This window comes from Microcaecilia unicolor, chromosome 2, assembly GCF_901765095.1.
Source record: "Microcaecilia unicolor chromosome 2, aMicUni1.1, whole genome shotgun sequence".
Lineage (NCBI taxonomy): Eukaryota > Metazoa > Chordata > Amphibia > Gymnophiona > Siphonopidae > Microcaecilia > Microcaecilia unicolor.
In genome coordinates, this window is record NC_044032.1 from 392867145 (window position 1) to 392881614 (window position 14470).

Below are 14470 nucleotides of genomic sequence, written 5' to 3' on the forward strand. Positions count from 1 at the left end.
AAGCGTGCCCTTTAATCCGTAGGTCTCCCATGATTGGTCACCAGGTTCTTGGCATCTGACATCATTCGCCTTTAAATACAGTGGCCATTTTCTTTGACACCAGTATGCTTATAAGTTTTGCATGACTGGGTGGCTATTCTGATGTCAAGTGAGTTTTTTCTGGCCTGGGGGCAAGTTTCATGCGGACCATTTTTGTTATGAAATATTGATTGTTAATTGTTCTATTCTTTGCAGACATACTTGCCAACTGGACCCTGACACAGTTTTTATGAAACACTGGCCATCGTTGGTCCAGGGGCAAGTTAATATCATTACCTACCCAACTGGTTGCATTTTGATGTTATATTATACACGTTTAAGAACTACATATTTGGGGTTTTGAATAGCCCTTGACTGGTGGTGCTGGAAGATTTTTGCCTATGGTGAAGTTAAGATCTGTTTAGATCTGTATCGCTCTGTATCACCTACCAAGGTCTGAGGCTTTTCCTTCCAATTTGCATGCACTTTTGTTTGATTTCATAACTTTTCCTGTGGATTACTTTTTGTTTTTGCTTGTTGCATTGATTATTCCATGACTCCTCCATTTTCTATAGTTGATTGTAGTATCAAAGCCATAGTTTCCTTTAGAGATAGTAATATCTAAAAAGGCTATCTTCTAAAAATCAAATTGTATAGAAAATCTGGGGTTGCAATCTAAGGAATTAAGCCAGACAATAAAGTCCTGTAAATTTACTAATGCTTCCTTTCCATAACATGAAGATGTCATCTATCTATCGAAGAGGCAAGGCGAGCTATGAGTTGATCTGGCTCTTATGAAATAAGTCACCACTGAAGTCTATGAATTTCCATTCTAAAAAAATCTGCTCTAATTCTGGTTTTTGGAAATATAAGGCGCTGGGCTAAATGAGGCGGTAAGGGCTCCCAGTCGAATGACCATGTGGTAAGAGTCCTCTTACTGCATGGCCATGTGTGCCTGGGGTCTTTTTACCCACTGCGGTAAAAAATGCTCCTGCCGCCAGCGCAGGGCCCTTTTTCCTACAGCTTGGTAAAAGGGCCCCTCAACGAGTAATTAAACTCTGGAATTCTTTGCTACAGAATGTGATAAAACCAGTTAGCTTAGTGGGGTTTAAAAAAGGTTTGGATAATTAACTAAAAGTCCATTAGCCATTATTAAGATGTACTTGGGAAACTCCACTGCTTATTTCTACGATAAGCAGTATAAAATCTGTATTACTGTTCTAAGAACTTGCCAGGTACTTGTGACCTGGATTGGCCACTTTTGGAAACTGGGCTTGTGGCCCTTCGGTCTGTCCTAGTATGGCAACACTTATGTTCTTATGAATAAAAATTACTGTCAGATAATTAATTTCCTGGATATAATCGATACTGTTAGAAATGACAATGCCACCACCTTTGTCAGCAGGCTTAATGTTCTGATTATTTCTCAAGTCAAATAGTGCTTTATTTTCTTCATATTCTTGCTCTTCTTTTTTTCAAGTGTTTGAATATCTCGCAATACACACTCAGAATAGGAAGCTATTAAAGGTTCCACAAGACCAGGAGGGACCCATCTCAATTTGCTTTTGACCACTGATATTGTCTGCATGAGAAGGATAATCTTGACTGCTAAAAAATAGGGCTATTTTAAGTTTCCTTCTGAACCGATACAGATCAACTTAAGCTTGAAAAGAATCATGTAATTTCATGGGAACAAACTTTAATCCTTTCTGGAAAACAGAAATCTGTGACTTGGCAAGAATGATAGACAAATTAAATTATAGGTATATTGTTATTGGGTGAGTAAACTATTAGGATCTCCAGGGTCGTGGAGAATGATCCTTGGCATTCTCCTTTGAAGAGTTGTTATAATTGTATCTCTTCACATTTGTAAGGTATGAAAAATATGCAGATACCATTTGTTTGAAGATACTAGTATACGTACATTTTTTATGTTTCTCATTTCTTCGTTTTACTTATCTTATATTCATTCATTCATGATTTGACCTGTAATTTATGTATTTATTTTACTAGCACATTTACTTCCATGTTATCATCTTACTGTTTATATATATTCTCATACAATTGTGTAAAGATGTATTCAATTCTACTTTTATGCATTAATTTATGATTCTATTATATATATGTATATATGTTAATTTTATTTCACATCTTTTATGTTTAGACCCCTGACCAAGCATTTTTGCCGAAACACAGACCATGTCGGGGCTGATTAATAATCTTCTGAGTTGGCGCCCTAACCGTGAAGACCCTTTCTACATATGTGTGATAAAAATAATCAATAATTATTTGTCATTAATTATACAGTGACTGTAAGCCATCCAAATGGAGTACATTCAAGTATAGTAGGATTTTTTTCTGTCTGTTGAGGACTCACAATCTGAGGAGCTGATGCAAAAAAACTACCATGAGCCTAACTGCAAGGGTACCAATGGTTGTTCATGCACATTAATGGCTGAGCAATGCAGAGAGGGGTTGAGCGCAGGTATTAAGTCGTGTGAAAGACATAAGTATTGACATACTGGGACAGACCAAAGGACCATCAAGTCCAGCGTCCTGCTTTCAGCAGTGGCCAATCCAGGTCATAAATATCTGGCTGCACATTGCATTGAAATGTAAGGTAATGAGACCATTAAGTCGACAGCAGCATAAAAGGTTTGACAGAGAGGATTTAGTGTCAGTTTTTTTAAGATTTAACTGCCAGTTTTGTCTTCTGCAACTAGAAACTGCCTGCAACTTTAAAAGACTGACAGGAGGTAACAGAGCTTGTACACAATGATGGAATAAAAAAAGTGTCAGCACACATTATCGTTTATCGTTTATTTATTTACTATACCATTTCTAATTGCATTCACAAAACAGAACGGTTTACATCTTAAAATAAAATATCATTTTTAAAAACATAAGAAATCCATTGATTTGATAGAAAAGCATAGCAAAAACTAAAACAACCATTCTAAAAGATACTAATACCAATAGACATTGGACAACCATTCATAACATACTATATAAGCAAACATATTATTTTTACTGCGTATTTATTCTGCCTATTTGTCCCCTTTTTTATCCCAGATTATTATCGAAAGTATTTTGAAACAGATATGTTTTCAAAAGTTTACGAAATTGGACATAGGACTCTTCCAATCTAATAATTTTAGGAACACAATTCCAATGAGAGGGAGCTAGAAAGAAAAAAGCTGAGTTCCTAGTAGATTCCCATCTAGCCTTTTGTGGTGGTGGTGGAATTACTAATCTATTATCTGTGAGTGATCGAAGTGTTCGTGTAGGTGAGTATGGCAGGGTAAGATTAGCTAAATATGATGGAATCAATAAATACAAGGCTTTGTGTGTCAGCGTAAGAATTTTTAAATTTTATTCTGGCTTCAACTAGAAGCCAGTGAAGTTGATATAGGAGTGGTGTAATCCTATCATATTTTGAAGCCCTACAGATAATACGAGCCGCAGTATTCTGTATCATCTGTAACCGTTTTACATTTGTCTTGGTAAGTCCCGCATAGATGGTATTGCAGTAATCCAGGCGTTATAATATATGCATATGCTAGGGTACATAGCGAAGCTTTGTCAATTGAGTTTCTAATTGAACGCAGCTTTCGCAGAAGATAGAATGATTTCTTGACTACCTCAGATATTTGCTCACTAAACGATAAAGCTGAGTCAATAATGACTCCTAAATACCTAAAGGATTGTACCGTTGGAAACTGTTTATCAAATAGTGTAGGTATGATAGAAGGGATTTTTTCACTACCTGTAATCCAGGATGTGACAGTCTTGTCTGGATTTAATACTAAATGATGTTTTTTAAGCCAATTAGCCACCTCGTCAAGACACTTTTGAACTTGTGTTAGTTCAATATCTAATGGTTTTAAGTAATGTATCAAAAGAAAATCGTCTGCATATGAATAAAAGCTGATACCCAGAGACTGCATGAGTAATACAAGAGGGCTAACATATATATTAAACAAAATTGGTGATAGGACCGATCCTCGTGGTACCCCACAAGAAACAGGCTATCCTTTTGAAGTAGAAGAATTTTGTACTACTTTAAATGACCGATTTGTAAGAAAAGAAGTGAACCAGTCATAGATCGTACCTGTGATGCCAATTTCCTTTAGACGATTAAGTAATAAATCATGATCTATGAGATCAAATGCTGCTAATAAATCAAATGAAATTATTAGAGCAATATAGCCCTGCTCCAATCTAGTATGTATTTCACTTAAAAAAAGAAGTTATAACTGTCTCCGTACTGTGACCTTTCCTAAAACCTGATTGTCTTGGATGTAATATGTTTTTAGTTTCTACATAAGATTGTAGCTGAGCGAACACAACTGTTTTCTAATATTTTAGATAAAAATGAGAGATTGGACACCGGACGATAATTTCCTGGAGAGTATGGATCTAAAGAAGATTTTTTTAATATAGGCTTTACCAAGGCCTCTTTAAGAACTGTTGGACCTGTCCCTTCTGTAAGACTTTTTATAATAATTAAATAAGAGCAAGCTTTTCCAAGATGGCGCTGTGAATAGACGCACCTGTGTTTGCTCCTGGAGGCTGCTGTGTTTGTGAGTTTCTCTCGGTGCCTCTGTAGCCTCGTTAACCATGGGGAAGCGGAGGGGGAAGGTAAAGGAATTTCCCTCAGTTCCTGTGACCTCCTCAACGATGAAACAAACAACCCTGCAATTTCCTAGGAAGCAACCGGGTCCTCAGGGAACTTCGACCCCCACTGCAGAGCTCTCGGCCCTTCAGAGTCGATTGAGAGTGGAAACGGGGCTTCCTTGAGCCCTGTGGAGCGAATTGCACCTCCCCAGCCTGGAAGAGAGTTGCTGGCTGTTCAAACAGAGACAGACGCCGAAGTGGCTCAGCTGGTCCTGTCTGAGGGTGTGACTGCAGCAACGGAGATAGATTCTCAACTTCGGGAAACATTACTACAACAGGCTTCAAAGGTATTGCCTCAAGCTATTGTTTCCAAGTTAGCTCGGGCTGATAGTCTACCTCAATCTCCTCCTGTGGCTAGTGGAGTGATTAGACCAGCAATTGTGACGCTGGAGTCACTATGGGACATGGTTTACAATATCCAAACCTCTATGCAAACTACTTTAAAGCAGAATTCTTCTGATATTGAAGTTCTTTCTGAGGCTGCCCTGCTTCAAGCACAAGTGACTGCACAGCAAACCCAGAAATTGGAACGTGTGGATATCAAAATTCAAGAAATGGGATCTATAGAAACAGCTTTGGTTAAAGACAATAATTTCCTACATAAACGAGTTGAATACCTTGAAAATCAGACTAAAAGGCTTAACCTTAGGTTTCTTAATTTTCCCAAATCGCCGTTAATTTCTCCTTTGGAGATGGTTAAAAAATATTTGGTGGACATCCTGGGAATGGACAAGGACTCACTCCCTCCCATTACACGGGCTTATTACATCGGGAGTACTGGAGTGGAGGTGGGAACCCCCCCCCCCCCCCACCCGTAATAGAGGAGGGAATGAATCTTACCTCATTCCTAGAAAGCTCATTAGAAATAGTTACTCAGAGGTTAACTCTGCTTTCGCGTTGGAGCCTGATAGGAATGCCGTACTACAGCTTTCGTTGAGACACTTAGAAAATCTGTTTTTGGGCTCAAAGGTCCGTATCTTTCCAGATCTCTCATGGCCTACACAGATGAGACGAAGGGCCTTTTTGGAACTTCGCCCCAGGGTGGTGGCATTGGGAGCAAATTTTGTTTTGCGATTTCCTTCTTTTTGTAATGTGATGCTTGAGGGTAAACCTTTTCAGTTTGTAGATCCAAAACAGTTGAAAGAGTTTATTGATGCAAGAGTTGATGTGAATATAGTAAACCTTCCCTAATTTAGCAGGCTGGGGTCTGAACCAGAGGAAGCATCTATTGATTATTAATTTTTGTATTTTTTTTTCTTTTTTAATTTCCTTAATCTTGGAATCAAATTTCTTTAGCTTGTGGACAAATGGGCTGTAAAGATATATACTTATCATTTTTGTTTCCTAATGTTAAATAATGCCGATTGCATATTCACTTTATGTGGTGATATATTGGAAAATTTAAATAAATAAATAAATAATAATTAAATATAGATGAGCTTGTAATTGTAATGCTGAACCTTTTAGCCAATTTGATGGTATCGGGTCTAATGCACTATATGTAGGTGAAATATGTGACATTAGTTTTTAAAAGATATTAATGATGGAATATCAAATTGATGCCATACTCCTGAAAAAGATGAATTTATAGTAGATATCTCTTTTTCATTTTTAGCCTTAACAAACTGAGACCTTAAGTTATCAATCTTCGATATGAAAAATTTTGCTAATGTTTCTGATTCTATATATATCTTCTTTGTATATGTATCTGGTTTTGATGTCAAATGTTTCATAATACGAAATAACATTGAAGCCCATTCTTCTACAGTGCACATAAATATCAACCTCACAAAAATTTTATATGCAAGAAATGTTTGCAAGGATGATAGTTATATCAGCAGAACAGGCGCTGATCTATGAAGTCATTGGGGGGTTTTTCCCAACACGTGCACAAGAAGCTCACTGATGTGAAACTTTTGTGCACATACACCCCCCAGACTCCTCCCCACACTAGCAGGCAAGTTCTGTGTGCATAAAAATTTGCATATACTTGGCTTTCTGCATGGCAATGATATCAAACTCATAGTAGAGGCTGTGTGCTCAGACATTTCTGTACAGCTCTATCATGTGGCTTTCTGCATGGGCCTCTAAACTCATACCTGAGGTAAGGGAGGGTTAAGTGATTCCCCAAGATCATGAAGTGCTGCAATGGAATTTCAATCACCCCCCCCCTGGTTCTCAGACCACTGCTCTAACCATTAGGCTACTCCTCAGGTCTGCTCCCAGGCTGTCGGTTTACCAGAACGAAGAGGGAAACAACAACAACAACAACAAAAAGACACTGTTCTCTATAAAACACTGTTACGTAACCTTTGGAACTTGTCTAGCTCATTTCTTGGTTCAGAAAATCTAGCTAGAAAATTCCTGGACTTATATTTCTTTATGTTGAGATCATGGCATCTAATACAAATCCTTATCTGTATTACTACAACCATCATTTTATCAACATATGTCAAGTTTCACATTTCTTGACCGAACTATGAGAGAATGGAACAGTTTATATAGTACTTCTCTAGTCTTAATCTATCATTGTCTTCTTCTTAGAAAACATTTTTGGAAATATATCCAAATATATACAAATTTATACATAAAGGCCCTAAGTTTAGAAGTATCCCCACATAAAAATATTATTTCACAACTGGGGCCTGTTACATATGGGGATGCTAACTGCATTCAGATGTCAAGGGGATGTGGATAGGGTGAGATAAGGGAGTGTCCCACGTAGGACTGCAAAACAGAAGCAGAGAGTGTTCATTTCATATAGAGAATCTATGTCTGTATGGCAAAGGTAGATGCCGGCAATTACAGCTGCCTTGAAACACATGCAAGTGCCGATATACATGTTCTATGTCTTTGAAGAAATCATATTTAGTATGCTGTAGAGGATCTTCAGACCTATTGCATCTTGGCTACTGTATCTATGATTCTTTATGTAGTCAGATGCACATCTCATTGATCCTCATTGATCTAAAAGGTGTTTTGCTTTCATATACTATTTAAACACATTTTTAAATATATATTTTTCTTTTACTTAAATCTTCTTCTTATATCATATTCATTTAACCCATCATTTTTCTTCATTACTTAACTGGCAGCAGAACACTAACCACAATTTTCACCCACTAGGAACCTCAGCCGACTTAGCCAGGTTTTGAGACTTCTGCAGGGCGGAGGTTCTCTGTTACTTCTACTCTCTCCTTCTTCATATAAAACAAAATGGCTTCTTCATATGAAGAAAGAGAGAGTAGAAGTAACTGAGAACCTCCGCCCTGAAGAAGTCTCGAAACCTGGCTAAGTCAGCTGAGGTTCCTAGTGGGTTAAAATTGTGGTTAGCGTTCTGCTGCCAGTTAAGTAATGAAGAACATATTTAAAAACGTTGGGTTAAATGAATATGATATATGAAGAAGATTTAAGTAAATGAAAAAAAAGTATTTAAAAAATGTGTTAAAAAAGTATATGAAAGCAAAACACCTTTTGGATCAATGAGGATGTGCATCTGACTACATAAAGAATCATAGATACAGTAGCCAAGATGCAATAGGTCTGAAGATCCTCTACAACATATGATTTCTTCAAAGACGTAGAATTGTTAGTGTGCTTAGGAACTATTTAAACAAAGATATAAATGTTGGCATCTGCTCTACCCCCAGATCACCCCCTCAAGTGGCTGCCTCCCCCTCATAACCCATGATCACCCTCTAATTTTTGGCCACTCCATGAAAATGCCCTGATGCAAGAACCTCCCATGTGGCAACCTCCCAAAAAAGCCAACCCCCCTTGCCAACAAATCCCCCTTGAGGCACCACAGCATATCCCCCCTCCACCCTTATCAGGAGTGCCTAATGCCTAATGGGTTGGGAGAGCTCAGGTAGTGATATAGTATTAGCACTAGGGGTCAGATTTCCATATAAGGATATTTTGCCCCAATGTGGAAAACTGATCCCTAGTGGTATTACTGCAGTATTACAGCAAGAGGTCTTGGTGGCCATTTTGAGACTCAGAATAGTCACAGCGGGAATGAGTTAGCATTGCTTCTATTCTACTAGACAGAGACTCACTAGACATTGAGAATCCCTAATAAGGCCAGGGTGGGGATGAGGGTAGGGAGGGTCTGCTGGGGGATGCCTCAAGGAGGGTGTTGTTGCCTGCAGATGATAGGTCTTGTGGAAAGGTTGCCATGAGGTAGGTAGGGGGTTGTGGCTACATGAGGGAGATTTTTCAGTGAGGGTTCTACCATGGGGGGGGGGGGGGGTTGTGGGCTCAAAGAGGTTGCTGCTATGGCAGAGCCTGTATCAGGAGCTGTTCATACATCAGGGAGGTTCCTGCTTATTGAGGGGGGGAGGGGATTTTTCCATGTAAAAGGGTTGCCATAGAGGGGGAGGTTCTGGCTATTGTGGAGGGGGGGGGGATTCATGCTGTGGTGCAGACTGAAATCTTGGGGGGGGAGCTAGGGGGCCACCAATGTTAGGATTAAATTCCTCTACATTAGAAACAGCAATTTTAGATACCTGCTTCCATGTATGTGTGCGTGTTGTCTTTATATGTGGAGGGACTTACAATATTGCATGCTGCACCTATTTTGCTACAAGCTCAACATTTGGCACAGCCTTTTGTAAAATAGTATGGAAATTCTCCACATCTTGACCTTGATGTGTGAATTCCATTCTCTATGTACTATTTAAAATCTGCCTTTACATGAATGAAGACAGGTCTTATGTATGTGTCTTCCAATAAAATTAACCCCCCACCACCCAAAATAAAATCAATAATAAGAGTGGATTTGGATTTTAGATTTAATTACTTTTCTTTTCCGTATCCAAGCTCAAGGCGAGCTGCAAACACAAGACTGGCTTGTTTGTACCTGGTTATCACTCAGTATGTTGCTATGAGTGAACATCAAATCCTATCCAAGAGATTATTATTTCAACTTCCACAGTCAATCCATTTAATCATTACTCAGCCTAAAAAAAAACCCCACTTTAATCAGCATTTTAAGCCATCTCAGCATTCAGTTCTTAAATATTCCTTATGGGTTTTTTTTTTAATATGATTATTTTGCCACTTGCACTTGATCTTCAAAATTAATTTTATATAATTGGTACCTTGTCTCCATTCAAAATTCTTTTTATGCCAGTTTCACAAAACAAGTACAGCATCATTTAATGCTCATGCTTCTTTCTAAGTACCCCTTTGTTAATGTGCCAGCTGATAAAGTGTTTGAGTTGTGTTCCTGCTGATAATAGCCTATAATGATAAGCAAGAACAACCACAAAAGTGAATCCGCTACGAGGGGACACGCAGAAACAGAGGAGTAGCGTGATCAAGAGGACACTTCCAAAGAGACCAAGGAGACAAAAAAATAAGGAATAAAAAAACGATCTTTAATAGTGGAAGACGACACGGCACCGTGTTTCAGCGATAAACGCCTGCCTCAGGAGTATGTATGCGTTAAACGCCAGTAGGTAGAGCTGAATCAAATCATGCCTTTAAAAAGACTGATGATGGGTGAATATACAAGATACATTGGTGAAAAACAAGAGCAAAACTGTAATGAGCTTGGGACAGAAAACCATAGAAGTGTTTTGAACAGACTGCAGATGCTTTAATAAGGATAAAGGAAGACCGGCATAAAGCTAAGTTACTTACCTGTAGCAGCTGTTCTCCAAGGACAATAGACATATATTCTCACACTTGAGTGATGTCATCCACAGAGCCTGGGGCGGACACTGCCAAGTGCACAGTCACTTTAAATCTTTGAGGTAGTGCATCTAACACGCATGAGCAGGTGACTTCCCACCAGACACGCAAGAGCGGGTCCAGCAGTACAGTACTAAAGCTAAGAAGACAACTCCTAGGGGAAGTGGGAGGGATGTGAGAATATATGCTTGCTGTCCTCAGAGAACACCTGCTACAGGTAACTAACTTAGCATTCTCCAAAGACAAGCAGACTGTGAAGTCCTTTCTTCAGCTCACAGGTCAGGGAATGGTTTCTGGCAGTCCCGGGCTTCCCTCCAGATCAGGTTAAGCATCACAGCTCTACTACTACTACTACTATTTAGCATTTCTATAGCGCTACAAGGCATACGCAGCGCTGCCCAAACATAGAAGAAAGACTTCTAGATCCAGTTCAACACCACACTTTAATCCAACTTGGTTTTAAAGCAAAATCCACAAAAAGAAAAAAAAAAACCTCCAACCCCCTCGGTTACCAGCTCCCCCTGAGCAAGGTGCTAGCTAGCTTAGTTCAATTGTAAAGAAAGGAAAAAAAACCTACTCAGTTCATCACTTCCGCTCAGCACAGTTCCACCAGTCAGCTGAAATGCAATCCACAACCCTCCAGAAAATGGAAAAAATATAGGCCAAAGCGTTCAGTTCACTTATTTCATCAAACACTAATGCAAAAGTTCAAAGTAAAGTCTCTCAGTCTTTCACCAAAACACTGTAATGGTCCTGCACACTGCAGGTCTAGCAGAGCACCACCCTCTTCACAGTATTAACCTCTGTGACCACTCACACTCTTCTATCCAGTGCTGAAAAGGTTACCTTTTAGGTGTTTGCCTCCCAGTCCATATGGGCTAGATCCTCGAAGCAGGGCCATTCAACAGGGAACTCTCTCCCTTCCTCTATACAGTCCATGGGCTCTGCTCCCTCCTTCCACTCTCCCCCTCTCTCTTCACTGCTCACCATTCTCAGGGACTCAAGCTCCCCTCCCCCCTCGCAGCTGGGCGGTATCTTGTACTGATTACGTACCCAAGGGAATTGTGCTTCATCTTTCAGTGGCCCCCTGCTGGTGACTGACTTCAATGGCATCCCTTTTCCCGAGCTGCATCCCTTCCAGTTATTCTCCGGAATCCCTACCGGAATTGCCTGCCTACCCTTCTCTTTAAGCCTCCTGGGGAACTCTGGGTAAGGTAGTTCAGGACCCGCCTGCCCTTGACTGGAATCACTGTGCTTAGCCCTATCACAAGACATATTTGCACATGTGGGGCTCACTAGCTATCAGGCTCATAATATAAATCAGTTCCTGCAATTAAAGAGAGAGTGAGACTGGTGGAAAAAAGGGTCAGAGGCCAGAGTTTACTTTTAAGTAGTAAAAAGATTTTGCAGGACTGTTTGTACAAACTGGCTATCCCGCCCGGAATGCTGCTCCAGAGTGAGCAGTGAAGGTGTGGAGAGAAGACCATGTTGCCGCCTTGCAAATGTCTTCAATGGAGGCAAAGTGGAAATGGGCTACTGAAGCTGCCATGGCTCTCACATTGTGAGCAATGCCCCAGCCAAGAAGGGTCAGTCTAGCCTGAGCATATGTTTAGGAGATACAGTCAGCCAGCCAAGCTGAGATTTTACGTTTGTGATGGCTGCTCCTAATCTGTTAAGGCTGAAGGACACAAAATACTGGGAGGACTTTGGATGAGGTTTTGTTTGTTCTACATAGTATGCTAGAGCACGCTTGCAGTCCATGATATGCAGTGCTGCTTCTCCAGGATTACAGTGTGGCTTAGGGAAGAAGACAGATAGTACAATGGATTACTTGAAATTGAACTCAAGATACCACTTTAGAAAGGAATTTGGGAGTATAATCCTGTCACAGTAGAACCTGGTAAAGGGAAGGTCTGCCACAAGGGCTTGAAGCTCGCTGACTCTTCTGGCAGATGTAAGAACTATTAAGAATAGTACTTTATGTGTGACGGATTTCAGAAAACAGGAACAAAGCAATTCAAATGGAGCTGTGAAGATGACATTGAGATCCCACGCAACCGGAGGTGGTTTGTTACAATGTTCTGTTGAGATTTGTGTTTTATGAGTGAAGTTGGTGGAAAAGTTCAGTTACATGTAATCTGCAGTTTTTAGGCAGAATAGAAATTTTTAAATAAAATAAATAATAATACATAAATAAACCTTTCATGAATCTATTAAGGGATGAACTGAAATTAATTTATTATCAACTTGAGAATGAAAAGCACTGATAGCACTCAAATATACTCTCATGGAGTTAGTTTTGAGGCCAGAATCGGAAAGGTGGAAGAGGTACTCCATAAGGTAGATAGAAAGCTTGTAGTAGGCTTGAGTGCTCTGGCTGCACACCAAAGAGAAAATCTTTTCCACTTTAAGTGGTATCATTCATGTAGAAGGTTTCCTATAGACTGCAAGTATCCTAGAGACCGCATCAGGAAGGTTTAAGGAATGTAAATCTAAGTTCTCAGGAAACAAGTCATTAGGGCCAGAGAGGGTCTGTATGAAGGAGGGATCCTCTGCTCTGTGTTAATAGGGTTGAAAACAGATCCAACTTCAATGGCTCCTTGGATGATAATTCTAGAAGAAGAGGGAACCAGATTTGACATGGCCAGTAGGGAGCTATTACAATCATGGTCCCTTGGTCTCAGTGCAGTTTGAGAAAATTTTTCCCTATGAGAGGTAGTGGGGTAAAGCGCATAGAAAATCTGTTCCCCAGTGAAGTAAGAAGGTGTCTGGGGGCTGTACGATTGTAAAAATACAGACGGAACAAGAAGCTTGTCAATCTGGGGAGAAGCAAACAGATCTATTACTGGTGTCGCCCACTGCTAGAATATTTGATTAACTACAGAGGTGTTAAGGGACCATTTGTGAGGTTGAAGGGACCCTACTCAGTTTGTCCACTATAGCAATTTGTTTGCCTGCTACGTAAACAGCTCTTAGAAAGTTGATTTAAGAAGCTGCCCAATTACATATCTGGATTGCTTGCCAACAGAGAGTAAGAACCTGTTCCTCTCCTAATACATCACTAATTGCTTGTTGTATTGCTTTTTATATTTGCAGCCTGCTCACTTGATCACCACAGACTGCTCACAGAATAAAATACTTCAGATTCTTTTAGATTCTTATTGGGTAAATGAAACTCTTTATTTGCACTTTAATTGGAGAGTGTATAAGTCATTACTGTTACTGCATCACAATGATTAAGAAATAAACACACTAATCGAGTACATTACTAAAGGAAGGACATAGAAAAGTTAAATAAGATATATATATATATATATATAATAAGATATATATATATATACACATACATACATCATCACTGGTCAGGAATTACATTATTCAGGCCCTTATCTCATCAGCTGGGGGCCCGTTGCAGCGAAAAGCCCAAAGTCTCCAGACCAGGAACAAGTCTTTTCTGCACGATGCGTCCATCCACAGAATGAGCCCCAAGGCTCTGTTGCAAAAAGCCCCCTTTTTATTAGAACTTATCCAGGTACGTGAGGATTCAGTCATATGTTCTCAGTTCAGGTAAACAAACCACTGGCCAGGTGGCTTATCTACCGAACTTCAAACATACCCCACCTCCCTCCTAACAAGCTGGCTTCAGAGGCATTTCAACCTGTTCTTGAGAGGTGCCTTATCACATACACTATTCTTGAGTGTGCCTTATCTAATACATTGTTCTTTGAGATATACCAAGAAAGACACTTTTGGGTCAAAGACAGGTGATTTTAAAAATGTATTATCGATTAAAGCAAGACTGAAAAGCAGTTTTAAATATTCTCCATCACAGTTGTCCATGTGAACTAGTAGTACCTGACTGAAAATACAATTCTGGAAGATCTTGAGACTACTTGAACTGATAATGGAGTCTCCCAGTTTTTGAACAACGCATTCTTTACTATTGAATGAACTGGAATAGTGATTCCTTCTCTAGGATGAGAATAAATCTAGAACTTAAAAAACTTCTGAATGAGGTTCTTTCTCTGTTTCTAGTTTAAAAGGTATAGCTTGAGCCATGTCTCGGACAAAGCCAGGA

At 39.6% G+C, this 14470-nt stretch overlaps 1 long non-coding RNA gene across 1 annotated transcript; it reads left to right on the forward strand.

Moving 5' to 3' along the window:
• The first annotated feature begins 9303 nt into the window (after positions 1-9303).
• Positions 9304-14218, forward strand: LOC115462497. Its single transcript, XR_003940876.1, has 3 exons — positions 9304-9315; positions 11975-11978; positions 14132-14218. It is a non-coding gene; the product is annotated as an uncharacterized LOC115462497 (long non-coding RNA).
• Positions 14219-14470: the final 252 nt, after the last annotated feature.